We start from the raw sequence: 26,354 nt of genomic DNA on the forward strand, positions 1-26,354 counted from the left end.
GATAATTCTCTCATCCATGGCGTTAGCATATATTTCCCTTACGAATGTCACACTGTGGACTCAATGACTAACAGCATCGCTATTTGATTTTTCATAGGAATTTCAAACTTAAGTCTAAAGCTGAACTCTGGACTGATTCACTCTGTGCTTGTTTTCTCAGTAACTTAGTTAGCAAGCTTCTGTGGGAAAAGATCTGAAAGCACAGTGACTTAAACAAAGTAGATGTTGATTTCTCTCACACAGGACTGTCTGTAGGATGGGTAGTCAGTGCTGTCAGGGTAACTGTAGGATTGTAACTCCTGGTTTTCATCTTAGGGTCCTGGGAATACTTCCAAAGACTCTCTGTATGCTTCTCAATGATCATGGCAAATGCAAGTATCTCCACAATATGCAAGAAAATGCAAATGCTCAAAGGGGGATCCGATGACAAGGCTCTACATGCAACTTCCTCCCTGGGGGACGGACACCAGAAGAGTGGGTAAGGGGAGATAGCGGACAGTATAAGACACGACAAAAGAATAATAATTTAAAATTATCAAGGGTTCATGAGGGAGTGGGTGGCAGGAAGGGACAGGAAAAGTGAGGGGCTGATGCAAGGGGCTCAAGTAGAAAGCAAATGTTTTGAGAATGATGATGGCAACAAAAGTACAAATGTGCTTGACACAATGGAAGGCTGTATGGATTGTGTTAAGAGTGTATGATCTCCCAATAAAATGATAAGAAAGGAAGAAAATGAAAATGCTTATTCATTTCCTGGTTGTATTAAATTCATGGTTCTTCAATTTATGGGGAAAGAAGTAGACCGACCTAACTTCCAACCATGTCTTTTCATGAACAACATGGATTATAATCCCTGCATTGCTATAGGATGCGATCTCTCATAAGATTGACTGCACCCTGACCATCCATCAATGACTAGAGGGAAGGATGGGCCAGGTGCCCATGGGGATAGTAAGAAGAACAGTCCATTTGTACGAGGCAAGTCCACTCTTCATCTACACAGCTAAAGACTGACCTGAGAGAGCAGGCCACCGCACCCGTCAAAGAGGAATGAAACATCAGTTCAAAGGGCCTGCTGCCATCGGGAGCACTGGTCTCTAAGACCCTTCCCAGTATCAGCAGCAGGAAGTGGAAAGGATAAAAGACATGGCTGCCACCTTTGCCATTAATAGGTGGCACTGTGGTTGAAACATAATGGATAAGAGTTGACGCAGGGACCCAGATGTGCAGCTCCGGGCAAGAATCACAAGTGGACCATTGTTTACCACGAGTCCTAAACTCATGTCTGATATGAATGCACCATTCAAAATGATCTGTCAGCTCCATTTTGGTGACTCACTGTCATAGAAGAAATCCCCATGCCAGCCACTGAGAGTGATCTATTTGCAAGCTGTCTTTTGGACCTGGATGCAGCCATGGGGATCCTATGGGCCACCCCATAGATGTTTATTACTGAGTTCTTTGGGCCATCTAGTTGACCCTATGGATGCATAGTGGGGTGGAGAGTACTCTGAAGAGGAGATTGGGAGCATGCAGGTCCTGTTGCTGGCTTGGGTCTGTCCGCTCAGATAACACTACTGGCCCCTGTTAGACCCGATGCACCTTAGGTATTTCAAGGGGACAGAACACTTGGAGGATCACATTCCAAAAACCTCAAGGTTTCCTGAAACCTAGATCCTAGGTCCAAGGATGATATTTCTGGAGAGTAGCAGTAGTTTGCCACAAACATTAATGTCCCTGCTTAAGCCAGAAACTTGGCAGCTATCTTCAACAACTTCTTCTATCTTCCCACACCAAGTCTTCCCAATTCTTTCTTACTCTGTGGTTTCGTTGCTAAAGTTGGGATTTATCAAATTACCTTGAACACAGACAGTCCTGTCGATTTTATTTGAAGTACTAGTTAGGCTGGGCCGGCCAAGCTTGGCAGAATCATAGTTGTCACATTGTTGCTTGTGGAAATTTTGCAATTCTTAGGCCCAACACATGAGTCTTTCTTACCTCTGCATAGAGGCCCATGCACAGTTTGGAGTAGAAAAGAGACTATAGGTAATGCAACAAGACTTGTGAAATCTACTACCCTGTTTCCCCCCAAAGAAGACAGTGTCTTATAGTATTAATTTTTGCCCCCAAAGATGCAGTAGGTCTTATTTTCAGGGGATAGCTTATATTTCCAAGAAGAAGAATACGGTGCACATTTATTGTTTTATTAAAAGAGACCTCACACTTGTTGTCTGTTATAGCTGCACTGTGGCCAACAGTGAGCTGCCGGCGGTGCCTGCCGCTACGGTCCAGAGTCCAGAGTTATGGTGGCTTCAGGGTGCCTTATTTTGGGGGAGGTCTTATTTTCAGGGGTGGGTGCCTTATATTTCAGCGAGAGGCAAAACTGTAAGTAGGTCTTATTTTCAGGGGATGTCCTACTTTCAGGAAAACAAGGTATCTGTTGGATACCCATACATGACACTTTACCGTCACGGTCTCATGGTCACCCTCACAGCAGCTTCACAGGAGAAGGATTGTTTTGCCATTTTAAGGATGAGTAAAATGAGACAGAGGTTACATCACCTTCCAAAGTCTGTCTAACATCAGTGATCTCAGCATTTCTTTCCCCATCGTAGCTTTTAAAGGGAGGGAGCCCAATTTAGGTACCAATTTAGATACCCTCAGGGAAATGGGCCAGGAGAAATTTTCACTGTTCGGTGCCAAGTTCTTATCTCATCATACTAGCCACTTACTCTTGGAGATTGTGAGCTGCAAAAGGAAATTTGCCACCTTGGGAGATTAACCTGGGCACAGCCTGACCATCTGTTCTGCTGGCATGGGCTGACATAAGCTGTCTTTTTGGATACAGAAGAGTGAACAGGACATGGGACCTGCCAACAGTTCTTCTGGCAGAGATACAGGAAGGGAGATTGACTCCTAAGAAGACCAACTACTGCCAACATCGGAAAGTCCATGGAGCAGACAGTGAGATCTGCATGTCTTCTAGAAAAGGGAGGAAGCAGAGAATAGCAGAACAGGTTGGTGGAAGGAGATTTGTTTTGGCTCTTAGTCATTAAAACTTAGAAATCAGATCAACTGTCAATGCCCAAGTCCCTGTCTCGGTACATATCTTTTCAGATATGGCCATCCCTCAAGGAAGGATTCATTTCCAGGTTCCTCTTGGCCTCCTATCCATGGAGGGCCCTGGGAGTTGACCCAGCTTGGCTGCTACATTGGGGATCCCTTGATGCAATCCGTAACACCTAGTGATTGTCTTGAATGAAGACAGTTCTTTGTTCAATGGAGGAGGTGAATGAATACTCTGCCATTTGCTGGGAAACCAATGAAGACTTCTTGTTGTGTCTGCTTGAGTTGTTTGAATCTTTGTCATTGTGTTAGTCTGGGTTGACTAGAGAAACAAGTCCACAGACACCCATATGTATGCATGAAAGAACTTTATATACAAGAGCAATTGAATATTGAGACTGTTGAGAAAACATCCCAGCCCAGTCCTGATTAAGTCCCATATTGGCCCATATGTCCCATACCAATCTATAATGTCCTCTTCAGACTCACGAGACAATAATGCCAAACACAGAAAGATCACAGGGCAGTGGGTGGGAAGTCTTGTGGATCCAGTGGTGTTGTAAGCATCTCAGTGCTGACGGGGGTCTCCATGTGGCTTCTCCAGTTCCTAGGGCTACATCAGGATAGGTCCATGTGGCTTCTCCTCAGGGATGTCTCACAGGGAGTGAGCAGAGAGAGTGTGTGTCTCCTGCCTCCAAGGAAGAAACTACAGGAGTTCCCAGAATCCTCAGGAAAATGCCATGCCCACACAGAGGCCTCATTGGCTATATCCTGACTGACAGGATAAACTCCACCCCCTCATTCTTAAAACATTTTATTTTTATTTATTTATTTTTTGGGTAATAATTTTATTGGGGGCTTGTACAACTCTTATCACAATCCATACATACAGCAATTGTATAAAGCACATTTGTACATTCAGTATCCTCATAATTCTCAAAACATTTGCTCTCCATATAAGCCCTGGCATCAGCTCCTCATTTTCCCCCCTCCCTCCCCGCTATCCCGTCCCTCATGAACCCTTGATAATTTAGAAATTATTATTTTGTCATATCTTACACTGTCCAACGTCTCCCTTCACCCAGTTTTCTGTTTTCTGTCCCTCAGGGAGGGGGTTATAGGTAGATTCCTGTAATCGGTTCCTCCTCTCTACCCCACCCTCCCTCCACCCTCCAGGTTTCGCCACTCTTAGCCCTGATCCTGAAGGGATCATCCTCTCTGGATTCCCTGTGTTTCCAGTTCCTATCTGTACCAGTTTATATTCTTTGGTCTAGCCAGACTTGCAAGGTAGCATTGGGATCATGATAGTTGGAGGGGTGGGGGCGTGGGGAGGAAGCATTTAGGAACTAGAGGAAAGTTGTATGTTTCATCATTGCTACACTGCACTCTGACTGGCTCATCTCCTCCCCACAGCCCTTCTGCAAGGGGATGTCCAATTGCCCACAGATGGGTCCTGGGTCCCCACTCCCCCTCATTCACAATACTATGATTTTTTTTTTTTTGGTCTTTGATGCCTGATACCTGATCCATTCGATACCTCATGATCTCACAGGCTGGTGTGCTTCTTCTGTGTGGGCTTTGTTTCTCACTTAAATGACTGCTTGTTTATCTTCAAGCCTGTAGGACCCCAGACTCCATATCTTTTGATAGCCAGGCACCATCAGCTTTCTTCACCACGTTTGCTCATGCACCCACTTTGTCTTCAGCGATCATGTAGGCACAAGCTGGTGCACTTCTTCCATGTGGATTTTGTTGTTTCTCAACTAGATGGCCACTTGTTTGACTTCAGGCCTTTAAGACCCCAGATGCTATATCTTTTGATAGCTGGGCACCATCAGCTTTCTTCACCACATTTGCTTGTGCATTGTCTTCAGTGATTGTGCCAGGAAGGTGAGCATCTCAGACCCACCCCTTCACTCTTAATCCTCAAATTGACAGCAAGTTATGTAACTACCACAGTTATGATGTGAAGCCGATAATTACCATTTTGTTAATTACCACCTATTTTCCATTGAGGTCCTTTTTGTGTATCAAGGTCTAGGACCAACTAATTTTCTCTCTGACACCAGTGACTTGATCTGTCATCAAGTGCTCACAACGGTCTGGGTGGGTCTAGTGCTAGATCCCAGTCTATCATTGTAGACTTCATTCCATAACAGCTAGGTTATGCTCAACTGCATCCTGATAATATATAACAACTAAGGCCTTGACACCATTAAAATACTCTTACTGTTGCTGTCCCTCTTGTTATATGCCTGAGCTTTTTAGTCCAGGTCCACGAGCCTTTAGAACTCAGACCTCTGCGTGGGTCACTGGCATGAGTTTTTATTTTTTGATGTCTGACCTCTTTATAACTCTACTTTTGTTTTACGATATTTACTTTACTGTATTTATGGTACTTTCTTGTTCCTTCTTGCCTTACATGGCATCCTAATCTTGATCTCTGACCTGACCAACTTACAACAGCTGCCTCCGCCCTGATTAGTGGCGCTCCTTGTCCTAGAGGCCCTTCCTTTGCCTTGAGTGGTTTCTGCTCAGGTTCTGGCCTGGCAATAAATCCTGAATTGTTACAACAGAAAGATAAATAGCCCGGTACATTACTAGTAAACAGTAAATGAAGAGATTAATAAATTAATTCAACAGGTATACGCGGGGACGCATTATATGTCAGGTATCATGTTAGATGCTGAGATGATACCAATCAACACAGTCCAGGCTTATAACTTTTCACTTATTTTTATAACAGCTCAGCACTGCACAAGTGTTACGTAAATGCTGGCCATCATTTAAAATCTCCATTACTCACCATCACTGCCATTGGTCTTTGCGGGCTGACTCCTGATGCCCCCATACGGTAGCATGGTGGGCCCTCGAGCCTTTATCCTCATCATGGCGAAGACAAGTCCCAACACAACTGTTCGTTGAGAACTTTCAAATATCAGGCATGGTGCTGGAATCTGGAGACTTAAGGAAATAAACGACCACAGCATTCAGAGCTGACAAGCCAGAAGGAAGAGGGTGACATTAACTCCTTATGTGAAGGTCTAAACAGAGCATTTTGTAGCAACAACCGTAATGCTGTTATTGTGGCTGGGTGCTGTTGAGTAGGTTCTTGCCAAGGATTGTCTTCTTTTTCAGTTTCTACTTCAAAAAACTACGACTACATGATTTTTTGGAAAAGTTGCCTTGCAAACCCCCCCTCTCCTCCAAAATCTTTAATCTATTGACTTTAGCTCTTTGATATAGATTTTAAACCACCTACATATGAAGGATCAGTATAAGTGCCTCACACTCAGACAGAAAGGTGTGTGTGTGTGATGTCAACAATACAAGCACGACTCCACGCAAACCATACTTTCCAAACTCAGTCTTTGTTCCCTTCTGTCAGAATATCGAAAGTTTTCCTAGTGAACATTCCTTAAAATCAAAATGACTTATTATCAAGCTTCCTTGGCTTTTGATCCTGCTGCAGGATGGTGTGTTTTCCTAATGATGCAGAATCTCTCATTAAGTTCAGGAAACAGGATATAAGGATAAGTCAATTGACTCAATTTATGGACATAATAAAATGGTCCCTATTACCTTCAGCAGTGAAGGCAAGACAAGGTGAAACACAGTGTTGTAAAGTTATTATGACAAAATAGTTTAGTATTTACCTGGCCAAATAAAGTGAAAATACTGCATTTATTTTTGAAGCGGCATTTTAGACATTATGACCTAAAATTAATAGTGGTAGACAATCATTTATCCCGTCGCACAGGGATATTGCAGAGTTCACTTAAAGCCAGGAATATCTGCTATTAAATCATGGCAAACTAAAAAAAATTTTTTGAAGTATTTCCTCATGTCTGCTCTATGTTTACTGTTGGCCTCACTGAGCCAGTGTTAACAGCTAAGGCATTTCTTTTTCCATCTTGTAATATAATTAAAAACAACTTTAGAAGCAGAATAGATGTTTTGTAGGTTGGAGCCCGGGTAGTTTGGAGGAAGGCATTGGCCATGCACACAGCTGTTCCTGACAATTATAAGCTCAGAAAAGGAAAGAAACCAAATTGACCAAATACGGTTGCTTTTGTTTTCCAGTGGAAAGCAAGTCTTTGTGGGGTAGTCATAGGGGGAAAATACACAGATTTAATATTTTTAACTTGCTGTTATGTCAAAGGGGAGGAAAGACGGAGTCTTCTACTCCCTTAAGCAGTTACAGTCTCAGAAACCCAAAGGAGATCTCCATGACTCAGCACTGACTCAATGGCAGCGAGGTCAAAGGAGATGGACGTGAGGTTTACAGGCTGCAGAAGATTTTAAGTAGCAAAAGATATCTGGTGGGTCTGTATGATTTTAGTAGTTCATGAGCATTCTAGAGGTTAGGGCTTCAAGCAGTCAGTGGATTTCTGAATTTTGGTTATCCTCTAGAGCAGGGATGGGGAACCATTTTTTGGTCAAGTGTCATTTGGATATTTATAACATCATTCTTGAACCACACAGGTCAAATACTTAATTAACTCATCCTGAAGGTGATGGCTGGATCTGCAGCCCTTTGGTGTTCGCTGGTGTTGATGATTTCTCGGGCCTTACACGGCCCCATAGACTGCATGCTCTCCACCTGGGCTCTCCATCACAGGTTCTCAAACCTAATTGGCTCACCTCCCCTTTTCAGAAAAAAAAAAAAAGAAATTACTTAGTGCTTCCTTGGAAATTAAAGTTTTGTACTATAGCTCATAATCCAGGATAGTTTTTGTTGTGTCGAATATAAAATCAGGAACCCTGTAGGAGTGTGGCTAGATACACACTCTCTAAAAAGGAATCACAAAAGGAAGGAATGAACTGATACAACAGCTAGTATTAGGCTGCTCAGAGGTTCTGGAAACAATTCAGTTGGTCTACTGTCATTTGAAAATTTCCAGGGACTTATCACTTTACCCCCAATTTGTATCCGTTTTGCCTCTTAGTTTACAGAGAGGGCATATGGTATAAAGAAGGTTGTTGTGTTTAGTAGCATCCACGCTGAAGATTTTCAAAGCAAAAGGTCCTATCCCAGCAAGTATGAGTAAGCACAGGGCCCTGAAACTGCCCTGCTCATTTATTAGTCACCGGTAGCTAATTTCTCTCTGCCTCGGTTTCCTCGTCTGTCAAATGGGGATGGTTACAATAAGAACCTCCCTGTTCCTTGATCTTTGAATTAGTTTGGAGAAGTAACATAGACAGGGTTCCCGGTATAATCCCCCGGCTCACTGCCAGCGAGTCTATTCCCACGTACAGTGTCCATATAGGACAGAGTAGAGCTGCCCCTGTGAGTTGCTGAGCCTGTAAGTCTTCCCGGCTGGTGATTTTAACTGGTAACCTTGCTGTCCGTCAGCCCAATGCATACCCACAGCACCATCGGAACTCCTCAAGGAGCCATAAATGGCAATAAACATAGCTTCCCAAATCAACTATGCAAATAAGGCTGTTTTTAGCAGAATTCCCATAGAAGGTTCACAAAGCCTAAGGTTATATCCCAGCAACGATGAGGAGCTTTAAAAAGTCTGCGGAAAAGTGGGATGAAAAGACACTAACCTTTTCCCATGAGCTTTTTATTTATTTTCATGAGGAAAAATTAATAATGTTTTTATTTATTTTATTTGTTGCCTTGAAGCCGAATCACGTCTTTTTTGCTTTTATAAACAGTTTTAGTGGCATATAATTCAGAAACCATACAATTCAATAATTCCGTCCTATCAAGAAGGGTTGTACAATCACCACCACAATCGGTTTTAGAACATTCTCTTTGTTCTTGTACCTATCATTTTAGCTCCCCATTGCTCCCCAGCCTCCCCTGCCACATCCCACAGATTCTATATGGCACAGAACCACGAATCCAGTTACAGTCTCCCTAGATTGACCTAGCCTGGGTTCCATAGAGCCTCCCTTCTAACCGAAGAAAGCCTGGGCCTTTGATCCTCTGGCTGGCCTCTCTCCCTTCTCCTTTGTTTTGCTCTTCCATAATCCCACATCTAGCTGCCTCTCCCAGCTTCTAATGCAGCCTGCTTCCGCTCTCCTGCTCCCAGGCTGTCTTAAAACTCTCCACCACACTCCCCATTAGCTAGTGCTGCCCAGCTCATCAGCGGGCATGTTGAACAGGAGCATGTTCTTAAGAGGCAACTCTAGTTTTAAGCAGCACTGCTTCTTCATTATAAGTAGAATGACAAAACGATGAAGAAGAGGACCTTAAAAGATGCATACATGAGACAAACCATCAGTTCTCTAAGAAGCAGAACACCCTGGGGGACTAGCTGATGCTTGGCTTTTGCCATGGAGCCACTACAATGTCCCTTTTTCACGCAGAGGGTTGGTGAAGGCTCCTGACCCAGAGGAGCATCTTTCCCCCTTCTTTTTAAAGAAGTCCGGGGTAGACTCTCAGGGAAGTGCTGTGTTGGAAACAGCCACACGAGGAGGACTGATCTGGTGCAGCATTATAAATGCCAGCAAATAAAAGTGTCAGCAGCCTGGGGTGGGGGAGGCTGGCAGGGCCTGGGGTTTAGTGCAGCTCTGTCGACACAGGCTGCTCTAGGAGGGTCTGGTTCATATTCAGTCCACCCGAGTGGTGATTCAAATTTATTTCCTTCTGATAGCTCTCCCTGATCCTGGACAACGAATCTGGTGGTCTCCAGAAGCAGCCCACCTTGAAGAAAAACGACCTACTCCCTCCCAACTGCCCTCTCCGCGGCAGATGGCCCGGCCTGGGAAAGGGCAGTCAATTTGAAGGCGTGGTGGATGCTGCCCCACCACTGCCTACACGGATAATAGAATTTTTGTACTGCTTCTCATGGGACCCGTAATCACATGAGAAAAATATAAGAAGACTTGTTTTTCTTTTCACCACTGGATATATTTATTCACAAAGAGGGACTTTCATGGCCAGAGGCACATGCACTTACTGGTAGTAAAATGCCATCGCACGATTCACTGATTTCTCAGAGCCCTGCTGCCACAGTGTTGAGAATTTCTAGTGTCCCAGCACTCAGAAGGGAGGAGCGGCCATTACTGCCTTGTGCCACCGGACGCATGAATTTGCTTCTGGTGAGGTTGGCAAAAGCAAATAGTGTTTTAGACCTAAGGGTACCCTTGATGCTTCAATTTGAGAGAGAAATTCAGCTTTGGCTGTTGAACTGGACAGCACAGAGGGAAATGCTCGTTTCTGAGCGGTGACGTCTCAACAGCCTGCCTCCCAAAGCGGAACCGGGCAGGGTGGCCAGGGCAGGGTGGCCAGGAAGGTCCTCCCTGATGAGCTCTTAGCAGGGGAAGCAAGCACAGGCACATGTTGCTCCACACTCTGCAGAGTAGGCAGGGCATGTTGATGGCTTGGGACACCTGCGCAACCATTCAAAAGACGCTTTCCAAGTGCATTCAGAACGTGGGGAAATGCCCCAGCTCCTTACTAAGTTAGGCAAGCACGACGGTTACAAACGAATATACAGTTTGATCTTTCTAAATTATCAAGGGCTCATGACGGAGGGGCAGAGGGGAGGGAGGGGGGAATGAGGAGCTGATCCCAAGGGCTCAAGCAGAAAGCAAATGTTTTGAGAATGAGGAGGGAAACAAATGTACAAATGTGCTTGACACAGTGGATGCATCTGTGGATTGTGATAAGAGCTGGATGAGCCCCCAATAAAATGATTTAAAAAAAAGAAAGAGGAACATATGGCAGCGTCCATAGCGGGTGGTGAGCTTATGAGACCCTTTGAACTCTCATTTTTATTTATCATTTTGAATGATCTCTGAAACAAGGAGCTGAACTTGCTGCCAGCAAGTAGAGGCCACCTCCTCAGGCCCTGCAGGCCAGGGCAGGGCAGCCCCGCTGGTGTCTGAGACCGCGAGGGGAGGAGAAAGCCAGGCTCTCGCCCACAGAGTGGCCGGTGGTTTCCAGCTGCCATCCTGACTATCATCAACCTAATGCTAATCGCCCGGCCTTCTGAAATACAGCTCTAAAGTCTGAGAAAAATAGATTGTTATTTAAAGAAACAAGGTGAAGCAGTCCGCTTTCACCAGGGGCAATTCTTAAAGGCTTGCTTTTCTTTTACAACGAGGCAAAGTCCCGTGGTCATTCCCTTGAAATCATTCTCAGTTCGGGGCCAAAATGGTCCCAGCTAACAGTCAACTCTTGTGAGTTTCTAGTTCTGTGCTCACTGCAAGAACGGTGGCATATGATGAAAGGCGTTTCTGACACAAGTTAATTTATGTCAGGGTCACGTGGTGACCTCTGCTGTCTTGAAGTTCAAGGGCTTTCTCTGTCTTTTTATTTGAAAGGAGTGTGATAACATTCCCTGGACAAAAATTGCAAGCTACACACATAGATGGTCAAATTTGTTTTCATGGACACATTTGCCTGTTATTGCTTAATAAAAGCTTATTTTACAAATAAATATTAAACAATTGAATAGTTCATCCTGGATTAGATAGTAAGTAATTAAATATTTCACATTACTGAGAGTTTGCTTTTGACTACTTTAGTAGAAAAATCAAGGTCTTTTTAAAAATCATTTTATTAGGGCCTCATACAACTCTTATCACAATCAATACATACATCAATTGTGTAAAGTACATTTGTACATTCATTGCCCTCATCATTTTCAAAACATTTGCTCTCCACCTAAGCCCCCTGGCATCAGGTTCTTGCTTTTTCCCCTCCCTCACGAACCCTTAATAATTTATAAATTATTATTTTGTCATATCTTGCCCTGCCCGATGTTTCCCTTCACCTACTTTTCTGTTCTCCATCCCCCAGGGAAGAGGTCACATGTAGATCCTTGTAATCAGTTTCCCCTTTGCAACCCACCCTCCCTTAACCCTCCCAGTATCGCCCCTCACACCCCTGGTCCTGAAGGGATCATCTGTCCTGGATTCCCTATGTTTCCAGGTCCTATCTGTACCAGTGTACATGCTCTGGTCTAGCCAGACTTGCAAGGTAGAATTGGGATCATGATTTTAGTGGGGGAGGAGGAAGCATTTAGAAACTAGAGGAAAGTTGTATGTTTCATCATTGCTATATCGCACCCTGACTAGCTTGTCTCCTCCCCAAGACCCTTCTGTAAGGGGATGCCCAGTGGCCTACAAGTGGGCTTTGGATCTCTACTCCACACTCCCCCACTCATTCACAATGATATGATTTTTTTTGTTCTGATGATGCCTGATACCTGATCCCTTGACACCTTGTGATCGCACAGGCTGGTGTGCTTTTCCATGTGGGCTTTGTTGCTTCTGAGCTACATGGCCGCTTGTTTACCTTCAAGCCTTTAAGACCCCAGGCACTATATATTTTGATGGCCGGGCACCATCAGCTTTATTCGCCACATGTGCTTATGCATCCATTTTTCTTCAGTGGTCATATCAGGGAGGTAAGCACAATATGATATGATTTTTTTTTCTTTGATGTCCGATAACTGATCCCTTTGGCACCTCGTGATCGCACAGGCTGGTGTGCTTCTTCCATGTGGGCTTTGTTGCTTCTGAGCTAGCTGGCTGCTTGTTTACCTTCAAGCCTTTAAGACCCCAGATGCTATATCTTTTGATAGCTGGGCACCATAAGCTTTCTTCACCATATTTGCTTATGCACCTGCTTTGTCCCAACACAGTGGTGTGTTGGGAAGGTGAGCATCACAGAATGCCAATTTAATAGAAGAAAGTGTTATTGCACTGAGGGAGTACTTGAGTGGAGGCCCAATGTCTTTCTGCTACTTTATTACTAAACCTATAGATATATGCACATGGATCTATTCCCCCATCCTTATATATAAGTATATTTGCATATGCACATGCCTTTATTTAGACCTCTATAAATGCCCTTTGCCTCCTAGCTCTTTCCTTTAGTTCAAGTCAAGGTCTTTACTGAACTACTCAAGTCTCCTTCCTCACCCCATGCAGAGAAATGGGTATGTCAGCTTTGAGAGGGCAGCATACCGGATAGATACAGCCAGATCCCAAGCTCTTTTTATATTGTCATTTATATTCTCAATAGGAATGATTGTTCCATGACATCTCTGTGTAAAAAGTTTCTATGGTAAATAACATTTGGAAACTCCTTACTATTCTATCTCCCAACTCTTTTCCTAATTAACATATGCATATTAAAGTCTCAGGTCTTGCATTAAAGACAGCCTTTAAATTCTGTGTAGATGAGTTGTTTCCAGACATGCCCAACCAGAATATTCACAAGCCCTCCTAAAGTGTTGCAAGAAGCTACATCATTAAAAAACAATTAGTGATTTTTCTTTCTTCTTCCCTCCTTCCATCCCTCACTTTCTTTATTTCTGTGAATATATATGTGTGTTATACCGGATTGACTAGAAAATCCAGGGACACTCTCATATATGTATAAGTGAGAGGTTTATATCAAGAAGTAATTATATATCAAGAAAATATCCCAGCCCAGTCCAGATCAAGTCTACAAGTCTGATACTAGTCCATAAGTCTCTCTTCAGACTCATGCAACATGCAGAATGCAGGAAGATTACAGGCTGGTGGGTGTACACTCTTGTGCATCCAATGGTGGTGCCTGCATCACAGAGCTAGCTCAGGTCTCAGTGTGACTCCACATAGCTTGTCAACAGGAAGGTGAAGGAGGGAGAGATTCCCAGGACACTCCTTATGAGGAGGCCACATCAGGCTGTGACCTGATTGACAAGGCTAGATTCCACCTCTTCACTCATATCTTCAAGTCGACATGAAATTACGTAACTACCACAATGTGTAAAACCAAACATTTGTTATTTCAGCGTTTTTTACATGTCAAATTCAATGACATTTATGAAGTATATCAAGTTGTGCAATTGCACTACCATCCATTTTGGTGAGTTTGGTCACACCATTTGCTCAGCCAACCCTATCATTGAGCAGGGTAGCCCAATGGATTGCCACTCTAGTAGACATTGGTCCTATTTCAAGGATGGTTGTCAGGCGTTAGGAGCTATTGGGTGCTGTACATGATGACGTGCTGGACTGCTAACCAGACAGCTGTCTTTGAGCCTTCTTGGAGATGCCTCAGGAGAAAGGCCTGATGATCCGCTTCGCAAAGGTCATGGCGATTGAATCCCTCTGGAGCCCAGCTCTCCTCTGAAACCCAAAGGATGGCTGTAAGTAGCGATTGAGCTCATGGCCACTGATAACGGATTTGAGACTTTGCTCAACAGCAAAATGTTGAGAATATCAAGTCTTCTAAGAATATCCACTGCGTCTATTTTGTGACATTTGTATTTCTTGAAGACAAGAATTATGGCTATATTAAAGTGTTCATGCCGTGCTTAAGGTATGAGACTCTTGCATTCTTATTTCGTTATGTTTTTGAAATTAGTTCTTGCACTTAGTGAAGTGTGGGCAAACAAAAAGGAGTGATTGGGATGTCATAGTTGTTTTACAAAAGGTATCCATGACGATGCTAATTGATTCAGGGAACTTAATTTGCAATAAAGGAAAGGAGATTAGTTTAGTGTCAATCTTAATTATTCCATCCATCAACCATTTATTGCCCCGGGCAATTGGCATCATCTTGGCTAATTTTAGCTTCTTTTCCTTAGTGAGGTGTGTTTCTTTTCATATTGTGGCTTTGGCTGAGGAAAGGAGGAGCTGATCTTTCCATGTGAGACTTTCAGCTCTCTGACTGTAAGGTAAGTGGACCATAAGACGCTTGCTTCTTTTTATATTACTAGATTGAAATTTACATATCATATGTGCTTATGGGTGTATGTGTGAACCAAATATGAATCTTACTGAACAAAATATGGCTTCTTTGCAAACAAGTAAATAAAAGTGAAATATAAAACAAACAACTCACTGCCATTAGATTCTACCTCCTAGCAGCCCTAAAGAACAGGGTAGAACTGTCCCCTCTGGTTTTGGAGACTACAAACTTTAACTGGAGCAGAAAGCCCCATCTCTCTCACATACAACAGCTGGTGGATTCTGATGGGTTCGTATAGCTAATCTTGAGGTTATGAGTCCACTTTAACTCATCATGCCATCAAAACCCCAAACTCACTGCCATGTAGTTGATGCTGATGCACAGGGACTCTGTAGGATAGGGTAGAACTGCCCCTATGGCCTCCAAGACTGTAACTCTTTATGGGAGTAGGAAGCCTCATCTTTCTCCTGTGGGATGGCTTGTAGTTTCGAACTGCTCACTTCGAGGTTAGCAGCCCAATGGATAGAGTGGAGGAAATTTGGAAGGAACATATGTAATTGGAAGGTAATTGGTCCTGGCCTCCAAAGAGTTCTGAAATGCTGGCTCTTGGAATTCAAATATATCCAACATTCTTTTCTTAATTTTATATTAAAAATAATTTTCACTTGGTAAGCTAATTCTTAAATGCCATTTCAACTTTTTGCACACATCCCTTCTGAACCCATGGCTTAGGTGTTTTCGCCCCCCTGGTTTCGCATTGAATTCTTTTCCTGAGTCATCTTGAATAGATGCCATTTAGAAAGAGGCCTATCTAATTAGGGTAGAGTTGGACCAGGGGAAAACAAGCTAGGGACATTTGCATCTGCACAGATATGAGAGGTAGTCCTAGAAAAAGCTCCACTTGCACAGTTAAAAGTAGGAAGAATGCATTTTGACATTTGATCAAAGACCGCAACATAATACAACTTGTTTAAATATTGAATTTACATGTTCTGTCTGGGCAGGGAAGTCATCTATCTCGAGGCAGGCTTCTTTATGTTAAAGAGCCCTGGTGGCACAGAGATTAAAGTGCTGGACTCATAATTATAAAGTCCTAGATTCAACTCCAAATCCATCCATTGCTCTGCTCTTCCAGAAAAAGATGAGACTATTTACTTTTGAGATAGTTAAGGTTTATTGTGTCAACCTGGCCGATAAACACATGTGGGGTAGTTGAAGAGTGGAGAGAGAAATGGCTCGGTGAGCCTTGCCTTTCTAGCTTTTGCATATCTTGCGTTCTGATGGTCAGACCTTAGCCAGTTCCCTGCTTCAGCTGGAAAGGCTCACTTTCTGCAAGACATCCCCAAGGAGAAACCACATGAACCTACCCCGATGCAGCCCTAGGTGCTAGAGCAGCCATGTGGAGACCCCTGCCACTGCTGAGATGCTTACACGTTCACTGATTCCGCTTTCCTCCTGCAGTTGGCATCATTGCCAGTGTTTTGTGAGATTGAGGAGGACTTTGTAGATCAGTGTCGGACATATGGGTTAATGTTGGACTTATGGCCTTGGACAGCACTGGGTTGGGATGTTTTCTTAATGTATACTTACCCTTTATATAAAACTCTCATATAGCTATATATATCTCTCTATATATATGCGTTTCTGTGGATTTATAACTCTACCCAGACTAGTACAACTTCCTACTTGTGCTAGTTTGGGGTGTTTATGTTGGGGACACAGAATTGTACCTGGTTGGCACTTGTTCCTTCCAGTTGTTTCACATTATGAACAGATGACCACACTGTGTAAGTCTGGTCATGCATGCATAGAGTTTTCTAGTGTAATCGAATCCAATTCATAACCAAGCAAATTAATTAAAAATTTTTTTTCACTTCCCTATTTTGCTGCATGGCAGTTGGCATAATAGTTGCCAGGTCATATAAATGAGTGTTGTATTGGTTGAAAGGGACAGAAATACACTTATGGAAGCTTAAGTAAAAAAATAGCTGATTATAGATACAGGATCAAACTCGTAGACCTTGTTATGGAAATGCAGCGGACTTCCTTGGAAGTAGGAAACATCAGGGAGTTACTCTCTACCTCTCTTGGCCTATGTATGTCCTCATCTCTGCTTTGTCTATAAATCTACTTCATTCTCCTCTGTTGCAGGTAGCTTTTTCTTTCTAAGGCACCTAGTTTCTATTTGATTTTTTCCCACAGGAGGTCTGACCATCTTTACATGATATTACATGCTTATCACATCTAAAAAACTTTCACTGTCTTTCTTTATCAGTTAATTCAAATTAAAGTCTATTGTGCATCTCCTCCAGTAGATTATAAGCTCCATGCAGGCCGAAACTATAACTATTTTGTACATCAGCGTATGTAGCCTCATTGTCTGGGATGGCTCATGACATTTAGTAGGTGTGCAATAAAGTAATGTGTTATCAGTAATTCCAATAAATGAGTCCCCTAAGATTCTCTTGTTTGATTCATTTTTTTCTCTTAGTTTTGATTAATAGATCTCCCAGAGTTTTAGGAATGTTCTTGGAGGACAGGAGAAGGGACAGCACAGTTGATTCCATGATCATTTTTGAGTGAGCATTTCATATACACCAAGACTCATTTTCTTTGGGGGTCAAACTGAGTTTCAAAATGATTTTTAATAAGAGACAGTACCAAATATCTCCCTTACCTAAAGCACATGGCCTGGGACTCCGTGCATAGAGACTCAACATGCAAAATCCCAGAAGAACTATTGAGTTAATGACCACATATCTGCATTTGTAGGACTACCAGTTTAGGAATTAGGAATAAAAATAAGGAGGTATTTTTAATTGGAGTAAAAAGGAGCAGGTTGGTGAATTGAAAAGTGGGGTCTTTAATTTTGCTTCAATTGTATTTTTCTGCATCCTGTATAACCAACACAATCAAACCTGCTACAGTTAAGATGATTTCAACTCATATCAAAACCAAGCAAGCAACCAATCAAAATTGTCATCAAATCAGTTCTGATTCAAAAGATTCCTAGGATGGAGTAGAACTGTGAGTTTCCAAGACTGCAAATCTCTGCAGGGGCAGCGTCTCATCTTCCTCTCACAGAGCAGCTGGTGGTTTTGAACTGCCAACCTTGCAGTTAGCTTGAAGCACAGCCCAGCACACCACTGGCGCTCGCTGCCTAGATACTTCCCCTCGGTCACAGGAAGCCTGCTCAGTGGCAAAGCCAGTATGTGAATCCTGGTGACGGACTTCCAAGCTTTCACTTTAAAATCGTATGTGTCTACATACAGAACAAATCACTGACTGATCCTGTGCCGTCCTCAATATATTATCAATACGCCTTGTGGAAGGTCTTTCTCTTTAATTGACTGTCTTCCCCAGGGACTGGTCCCACCTGATTATATATCCCAAGTACAAGAGACCAAGTCTTACCACCCTTTCTTCTTTCTTTCTCTTTTTTAAAAAAAGCATTTTATTGGGGGCTCATAAAACTCTTGTTGCAATCCATACATCCATCCATTGTGTCAAGCACATTTGTACATTTGTTGCCATCATCATTCTCAAAACATTTGCTTTCTGCTTGAGCCCTTGGTATCAGCTCTGCATTTTCCCCCTCCTTCCCCGTTCCCCCCTCCCTCATGAAGCCTTGATAATTTATAAATTATTATTTTTTCATATCTTACACTGTCTGACATCTCCCTTCACCCACTTTTCTGTTGTCCATTCCCCAGGGAGGAGGTTATATGTAGATCCTTGTAATCGGTCCCCCCTTTCCACCCCACCCTCCCTCTACTTTTCTGGTATCGTCACTCTCACCACTGGTCCTGAAGGGGTCATCTGTCCTGGATTCCCTATGTTTCCAGTTCCCATCTGTACCAGTGTACATCCTCTGGTCTAGCCAGATTTTTAAGGTAGAATTGGGATCGTCAATGGGGGAGGAGGTGCAGAAGGAAGCATTTAGGAACTGGAGGAACCTTGTATGTTTCATCATTGCTACATCGCACCCTGACTGGCTCATCTCCTCCCCGCGACCCTTCTGTAAGGCGATGTCCAGTTGCCTATAGCTGGGCCTTGGGTCCCCAATCTGCAACCACCCTTTCTTCTAAGGAGCATTCATTCTGGTTACACTTCTTCCAAGACAGATGTGTTTGCTCCTCTGGGAGTCCATGGATAGTCACTCCTCTGCTCCAGCACCGTAATGGGAACGCATCAACTCTTCTTTGGTCTTCCTTCTTCATTGCTCGACTTTCTCGTGCCTGGGAGGCTATGGAAAACAGCATGGTTTGGCTCTGATGCACTTTGTTCCTCAGAGGGACATCTTTGCTTTTTGACACTTTGAAGAGGAACTTAGCATCCATACATTGAAGTCTCTTGGCTGTTGCTTCCATGGCCATTGATTGTGGATCCAAGTGAAATAAAAGACTTGACAATTTCAATCTCTTGTCTGTTTATCACGATGCTTTCTGTCGGATTTTGTTTTCTTTATGTTCAAGTATATAATCCAGTTGTCCTCTTTGATCTCCATCAGTAAATTCTTCCAACCTGTTCCCTGTCAACAAGCACGGTGACAGACATCATCTGCCGCCTGCAGGTTATTAGTGAGTCTTTCTTCCCTCTAGATGCTGTGTTCATTTTCACCTCGTTAAGCTTCTCATTTTAATATGCTGTGTGTACACACGCTACATAATGTACATAGAATATATTGAAATGCTCATTTCTATGAATGTCCATGCAATAAGTAAACTATACGGGGGAATGTTATTTGCTGAATGAGGAGGATTATACAACGTAAGAATAAATGACAATTTCTGGGTTTGCTAGGACAATGACTAAGCTGTTGCCACAAAGCACAGTGGCTCATTCAAGACAGAGGTTCGTCTCCCCTTCTTACAGCAGACCTGAGGGTGGCATGGCATCCAGGGTTCTCCACGACGTGAAGTTGCGACATTCTTGTTCTGCCGGTCCCTACGGTGCTGCCCATGCCAGCTTGGGCGAAGCTGTCATTATTCCCACAGTCCAGCCTATGGAAGGGGGACTAGAGAAAGAAAAGAGACTGCATTTTTTTTTTAGGGACAGGAGCTGGAAGTTGCATATCTCACTTCTGCTCACATGTGTAAAACTTTACTCATATAGCCACACCTGGCTGCAAGGGAGACTGAGAAATGTCGTCTTTATTGGGATGAACTTGCTCAAAGTTTGGAGGGTGTTTTTTTCTAAAGGGAGAAGGAGAGGATAGTTCACAACATCTGCCTGGTGTACCAATGAGTAACACAAATAATAACAGCCTACTTAGGAATTTTAGAAGTCATTTGGCATTGGTTATAAGTGATTATTTTCCTTTTATATTAGTAGAAGCATCTTGATTTAATTATAGTTAAGATAATCAGAATAATACTCTCAGAGCAACTGCTGTAGCCTAACATATTGAAACCAGAAAAGATTTCAGGTTATTTACTTCAAAAGGTATTATAGACACTGTTGAGATAAAATTCACCATAGAACCACAGGATATTTATAGGCACACAGCCACTAGATATTTGGAAACAACTTACAGGGATTAATTATAAAAAAGAGTACTCCTTCTTTATTTGATTTGTAAGCTAAGATTGATGGGTATAGACACAGAACAAAAGGGAATTTAATAGCAGGGTTCAGCCTGTCACCAAGTAGGCGGTCTGATTTAAAACAAACACAGCACACCAACATAAAAGCTCATGACTAAAGCTCTAGGCTTGATTAGCAACTTTGGGCAAATTAAAGTTTCTTAACCCCCCTGTGGTGGCCCAAGCAGAATGAAGCCGCTGAGCAACACACAGCCCAGGAAAAATGATCCCCGTGATAACAATTTTGATTGCCAAAGAATTTTTGCTTTGGCAATTCCTATGCCTGAGTGTTGATGAAAATTCACACTGGTCCCGCACATCATGTACAACAAAATGCTCTTTTGGGGGCCGTGAGTCTGTAGGTTACTGCCGTTTGCTATTCTTCAGTGTGGTGTGTCCCCGAAGTCAGGGCTTGTTTGTTTCAGTGGCTGCACAGTCTCTCTTCTCTCATCGTCTCATCATCCTGCTTGCCTGAAGTCGTCGTTAGTTTTAGTTGATGGACCAGAAAAGAGCTTCTCCAGGGATGGGCACTGAAACCACAGAACATGAAACAATAAGCGTCTCACCCAGCACAGTCCAGCAACCTTGACAGATGAGGGAATCAAGACTGGGGGAGGTTGGGGGGGCATCACCTTGGTTTTGTAGCTAGTTAAGGTCCGGGTTGTGTATACAACCAACCTCTCTGGACATCTGGTCCAGAGTTTTTTTCCCTTGCCTGTTTGTATTTATTGATTGCAAATATTGGACAATTTGGGAAGTGAATAAAAATTCTCTAGTGCCCTATTTTTTCCCATAAAAGCCCCTTTAGACTCTTAAAATGTTTGGACTATCTAATAAAGTAGACATTTTCTAACACAAGGGAGCCTATTCCACGGGGTCAGGAAGTTCTCCCCCTGACTAGGGCTCTTCTTTAGATGTGAACATTATTTTGAATGAGTTTCTACACCCGGTCCTTGGACTTGTAAGTGCCAGCCAGAGTATGCTGACTCTCGGAGGAACTGAGCACAGCAAGCCAACTACGTCAGAACAAACCAGCCCCGAAAGCAGAGGACATGATACCCACCCCGGATGGTTACTGGAGACTCACCCTGTGAGTCTAAGTCCTGGACATTGCAGGAGCATCCCGAGCCTAGCAAAGCAAACACTCTTGGCAGGGGAAGCTCTTTTTCTGGTGTTCCACGAGAGCATGTAAGGTAGTTCTATTACAAATCTGAGTTACAGAGATGATACGACCTGAAAAATCACCACGTGATCAAGGACTGTCATTAGGCACCAAAACAACAAAAAAGTTGGGGGGTGGGTGGAGGGGGGATGGATGGTGGGATAATTTGGAGTAATATTTGACGAATCAGTTGCATAGCAGAAAGATATTTTGATAGGAATAACACGTTAATCCACAAATTCGAACGGAACTAGAAGGAACCTGAATCAACCTTGAGAAATTTCATAACTTTGTTGGGTCTCTTTTTTCCGAGACCCCATGAGGAAGGTGCTTGGAAAATGGACATGAGGTGTGCTGGAGTTGGATGGAAAGGGAGGGTGAGGAGTCCCTTGACTTCCTTACCTGATTGCATCCCTCGAAAACAAGATTGCTTCTGTTACCCTCAGGTAGTAGAAACCAAAGAATGCCTACTTTGGAGGGGTGGGCTAAGACTGGCTTACAGATTTCCAGTACTGTACTGAGAACTACAGAACTCATCGATTTTTTTTTTCATTCATTACTTCAGAGAGCAGCCCAACGTCCCTGCCTTAGAGTCAGTTCCAACTCATGGTGACCCTATGTTACAGAGTAGAACTGCTTCATTCGGTTTCTAAGACTGAAAGTGTTTACAGGGGCAGCTAGCCCCTTCTTCTCCTTGGGCCCTCCTGGGGACTTTGAACCACGAACCTTGTGTTTAGCAGTCCAGCACTTAATCCACTGCACCACCAAGGATCAACAGGACCTCAAGTCAGAATTACAGAAAGACATGGTTGTTGTGGTTAGGGGTCATCAAGTTGGTTCTGACTCATAGCAATCTTATGAACAACAAAATGAAACCCTGCGCGGGTCCTATGCCATCCTCACGGTTGTTTTTATATTGAAGTCTATTGTTGAGGCCACTGTGTCAATCCATCGTGTTGCAGAATGCACTTGTCAGGGACTGGTTTCTCCTGATAACACGTCAAAAGTATGTGCTATGATGCCTTACCAGTTCTTGCCTAAGGAGCATTCAGAGATGAGCATGGCATCCGCTCTTTGGACAGTCCATGGAGAGACAAGGGCCTTCTCTCCACTTGGGAATGTCTACAGTGCAATGGAATGGCTCTGCCTTTGAGGCCAATCCACAGATGCTTTGTCAGGATTAGTGGGCATTTGCGAGGGGGGCTGAGGAAACCATTCGGAAAGGCAAGGGAGGGTGGGTGAAAGAAGGCGAACCCAAACCAAACCTGTAGCCATGGATCCTGACTCACGGTGCCTTCTAGATTAGAGTGGAATTGTCCCAAGAGGTTTCCAAGGTTGGAATCTGCACAGACACAAATGGTCACATCTTTCTCCCACAGAGATTCTGGTCGGTTCATGTGATGACCTTGAGGTGAGCAACCCACTCTTTAACCAGGGCATTATGCCACCGGGGCCTCTGACGAGACGGGAATGAGACTCATTTTGAAGAAAGGGAAGGGGAAGGGAGGGGGACAAGCAGGTACAATTCTTCTCTGAGTTGTTGACCTTTAGAAGGAGCATCATTTTGACTATCATTCGGAGCTAATGCCCTTTGACGCTTCCTCCTTCTTTCACTTGTCTTCTCCTATTGTCCCTCCTCTTCCCTTTCTTCTGCTTTTGAACAAGGAATTGGCCAAGAGAAAGTATTTTCAATTGGGCACAAAGTTGGTAGAAAAATTAAAGAAGACATTTTATCTGGGAATTTTAGAACCCTGAATCTAGTAGCAACCCAGGAGAATGTACGGTGGAAGAGAACTGTACAATTTACAGACAGTTTCACAGGTATTTTAAAACCGGTGGATCTGGGGGGCGATTTGATTAGGTAATTACCCTTGTTCAGGTGCAACTTAATCTTTGAGACACTCCCCCACACAGAAAACTCACCACGTTGCTCAGGTTCAAAACAATTTCTTCACAAATTGCACTTAAGAATAATTGGAAATTTTAAAGAAGCAAATCTAATTTGTCAATAAAAAATATCAACTTTAAAAATCCCTCCCTGGTGGTCCAGTATTATTAAATATTCTCCTGGATTTTTTTTATCTTGCTTTATTGGAAGGAGAAAAACAATTATCTGTAAACGTAATTTTTAATGCATGGTAATAAAAATAAATGGCATAGTTCTGCTGCAGTTCACCTAAATCTTCTTCCCTGGTGGTCTAGTGGTATTAAATAATCGGTACCACATGTATTCATCATTTGCTGACAGCACAAGAAAAACTTTGGCATTTTATTGTCTAAAGAAACAAGCGTGATGTTATTTAGGCTTCTGGGGGAGGCTTTGCTGATGGTCTGGGAAGAAGCCTTCCTTTTCCTTGCTGGTGGGGCTGTGCTTTTGGTTAATTTACATGGCAATTAGTATAAAACCAGAGACAGGCGCTGTTTGCAAGCTTGATTTGAGTTCCTTTTGCAGGTTGCTCTCAGAATTACTTAGCTTTTTTTCAGCATTAACTGGGACAAAGAAAGCGTGTTCTCTATTGTTAACTCTGTGTTGGGTGGGAGATTTGCAGTTGGGTAGGGAACAAAAGGAGCGAAATAAATACTACTTTCTTTGCAATTGTGTGGAAGGTGTGCTGGTCGAAACCCCAGAACATCTCCTTCTTGGTTTCTTGTGCCTTCACTCCTTTGAGGCTCAGTTTAGGTAAATAGCGACTTTTAAACTTGAAAACTGATTCCCGTTTCAACTTATGGGTTGTAGAAACAACACCTGTTTCCTATTGTGACTGAGGACAGACTTAAGTGCGATGCAAATAGTTTGCTCCTGGCTATTGACCAAAGATTGGTGGCTTGAATTCATGGCACCATGGAAGAAAGACCTGGTCGTCCCCTCCGCTGGATTGCAGCCATTGAAGCCGGGGAGCAGTCCTCCTGGGGAGCACTAGGGTCAAGAGGAGTAGAACGGATTCAACAGCTGAGAGCTCAGATGCTTCAAATAAATGAAAGGCAGTGTGAGAGAGCTTACTTTTTTTTTTTTTACTTTGTGAAAAATTCCCTTATTTTGTAATTCCATTTTTCCCCCCATGAACTTTTTGAAGTCTCTTCATACATAAGAAATACATTGCTTACCTGGAGCATAAAATAAGATGTGAGCTGTGTAAAGTTAGCAGTTAAAAGGCAAAATGACCTTTTTATGTGTTTTCATCCTTTTCTTTATATTAATGCTAAAACTAGCTACAGTTAAAAAAAAAAAGCCCAAAACCAAGAACAGAGAAATTTTGAATAAATTCCTTCTGTATTTCCTTTTTTTAAAAAAAATCATTTTATTGGGGGCTCATACAACTCATCACAATCCACCCATCCATCCATCTGTTGTATCAAGGACACTTGTACATTTGTTGCCATCATCGTTCTCAAAACATTTTTTTTTGCCCTTGGTATCAGCTTCTCATTTTCCCCTCCCTCTCCCAATCTCCCTCCCTCCCGAAGCCTTGATAATTTATAAATTATTATTTTTTCATGTTTTACACTGCCCTGTATCTCCCTTCACCCACTTTTCTGTTGTCCATCCCGCTGGGAGGGGGGTCATAGGTAGACCATTGTGATTGGCTCCCCTTACCTACCCCCACCTTCCCCTTTCCATCCTGGTATAGCTACTCTCCATATTGGTTCTGGGGGGTTTATCTGTCCTGGAATCCCTTTTACTTCTCTCTTGTCTCACTCTCATGTTCGGCCTTCATTTGGGTTTCAGTAATTCCTCTCAGTTACATTGCCCTTGATCAAGTCCTACCAGGCCTCCTACACCCTCCTCGCCATTGATTTTGTATAACTTGTTGTTCCCTTGTCCCTGGGTTTGTTAACACCCACTTCCTTTTCCCTGCCTCCCTCTCTCCCATGTCCCCCTGGAACCCTTGGTCCTGTTGTTTTCTCCTGCAGATTGTTTATCCAGCCTATCTTATCTAGATAGACATGTAGAGATAATATGTACAAACACAAGACAGAACAAAACAAAGCAACAAAAGAAAACAAAACAACAATTAAGAAAATCCCAAAGACAAGAAAAAAAAGTCTATAAATAGGTCAAGGTCAGTTTGTTGACCTTTAGGAGTGTTTCCTGCTTGAATCTGATGGGGTGCCAAGCCCTGGCCCCAAATTCTATTTTTGGTATTCCTTGGGGACTTTGTTACTCTGTTCCCCTTGCTGTTCTGTTACACGCCCTTCGTGTTTCCACTCAGTGTGGTGGGGTCAGATGGGGTGCAATTCCCTCACTATGCCTCTATATTGTCCCCCGTAGCGCTATGGCTCAGTGAGGGACGTCGTGTCTTGTCGTGTGGCTGGCCCTATGGTCCTTTCTGTGCTTTGGCTGCTCTGAACAGGAGTATCGTCCGCAAGGCTTGGTGGGCCAAGGTGTGCTCCACTTTTTCTCCCTCTCCCTTTATTTGCTCCTGTGTGCTCTGATCAGACATGTCCCTCTCCCTGAGCTGTAGTTTCATTGCTGTCCTCCGAAGGGAATTCTCCTGGGGGTAAAGGGGACTGTCCAGGTAGTTGGGATTGGGGCCGGCCCCTCTGTACTGCCTTTTTAGGGAGTTTTCTGAAGGCAAGAGTGCCTGTTTTTGTTTTTCATGTAGAAGTAATTTTCCTATTGTTATTGAGAATGTAAAATGAAAACATAAGATAACCTTAGGGGAAATGTTTCAGAAGTTTATCAAGTGCTCACAGCTCTAGGACGTCTGAAGTCCATCACAGTGTGAAATGACATTCTGCATTTTCTTCTTTGGGGTTAGGATTCTTTAATGGAACCTTCCATCAAGATGTCCAGCCATGCTAGCTTGGCACCACCCCGTTCCTCACTTCTCATGGCAGCTGTTCATGGAAGCAACTTGCCACACGTCCAAATCCTCCTCCTTGCCTG

This window comes from Tenrec ecaudatus, chromosome 13 (assembly GCF_050624435.1).
Source record: "Tenrec ecaudatus isolate mTenEca1 chromosome 13, mTenEca1.hap1, whole genome shotgun sequence".
Lineage (NCBI taxonomy): Eukaryota > Metazoa > Chordata > Mammalia > Afrosoricida > Tenrecidae > Tenrec > Tenrec ecaudatus.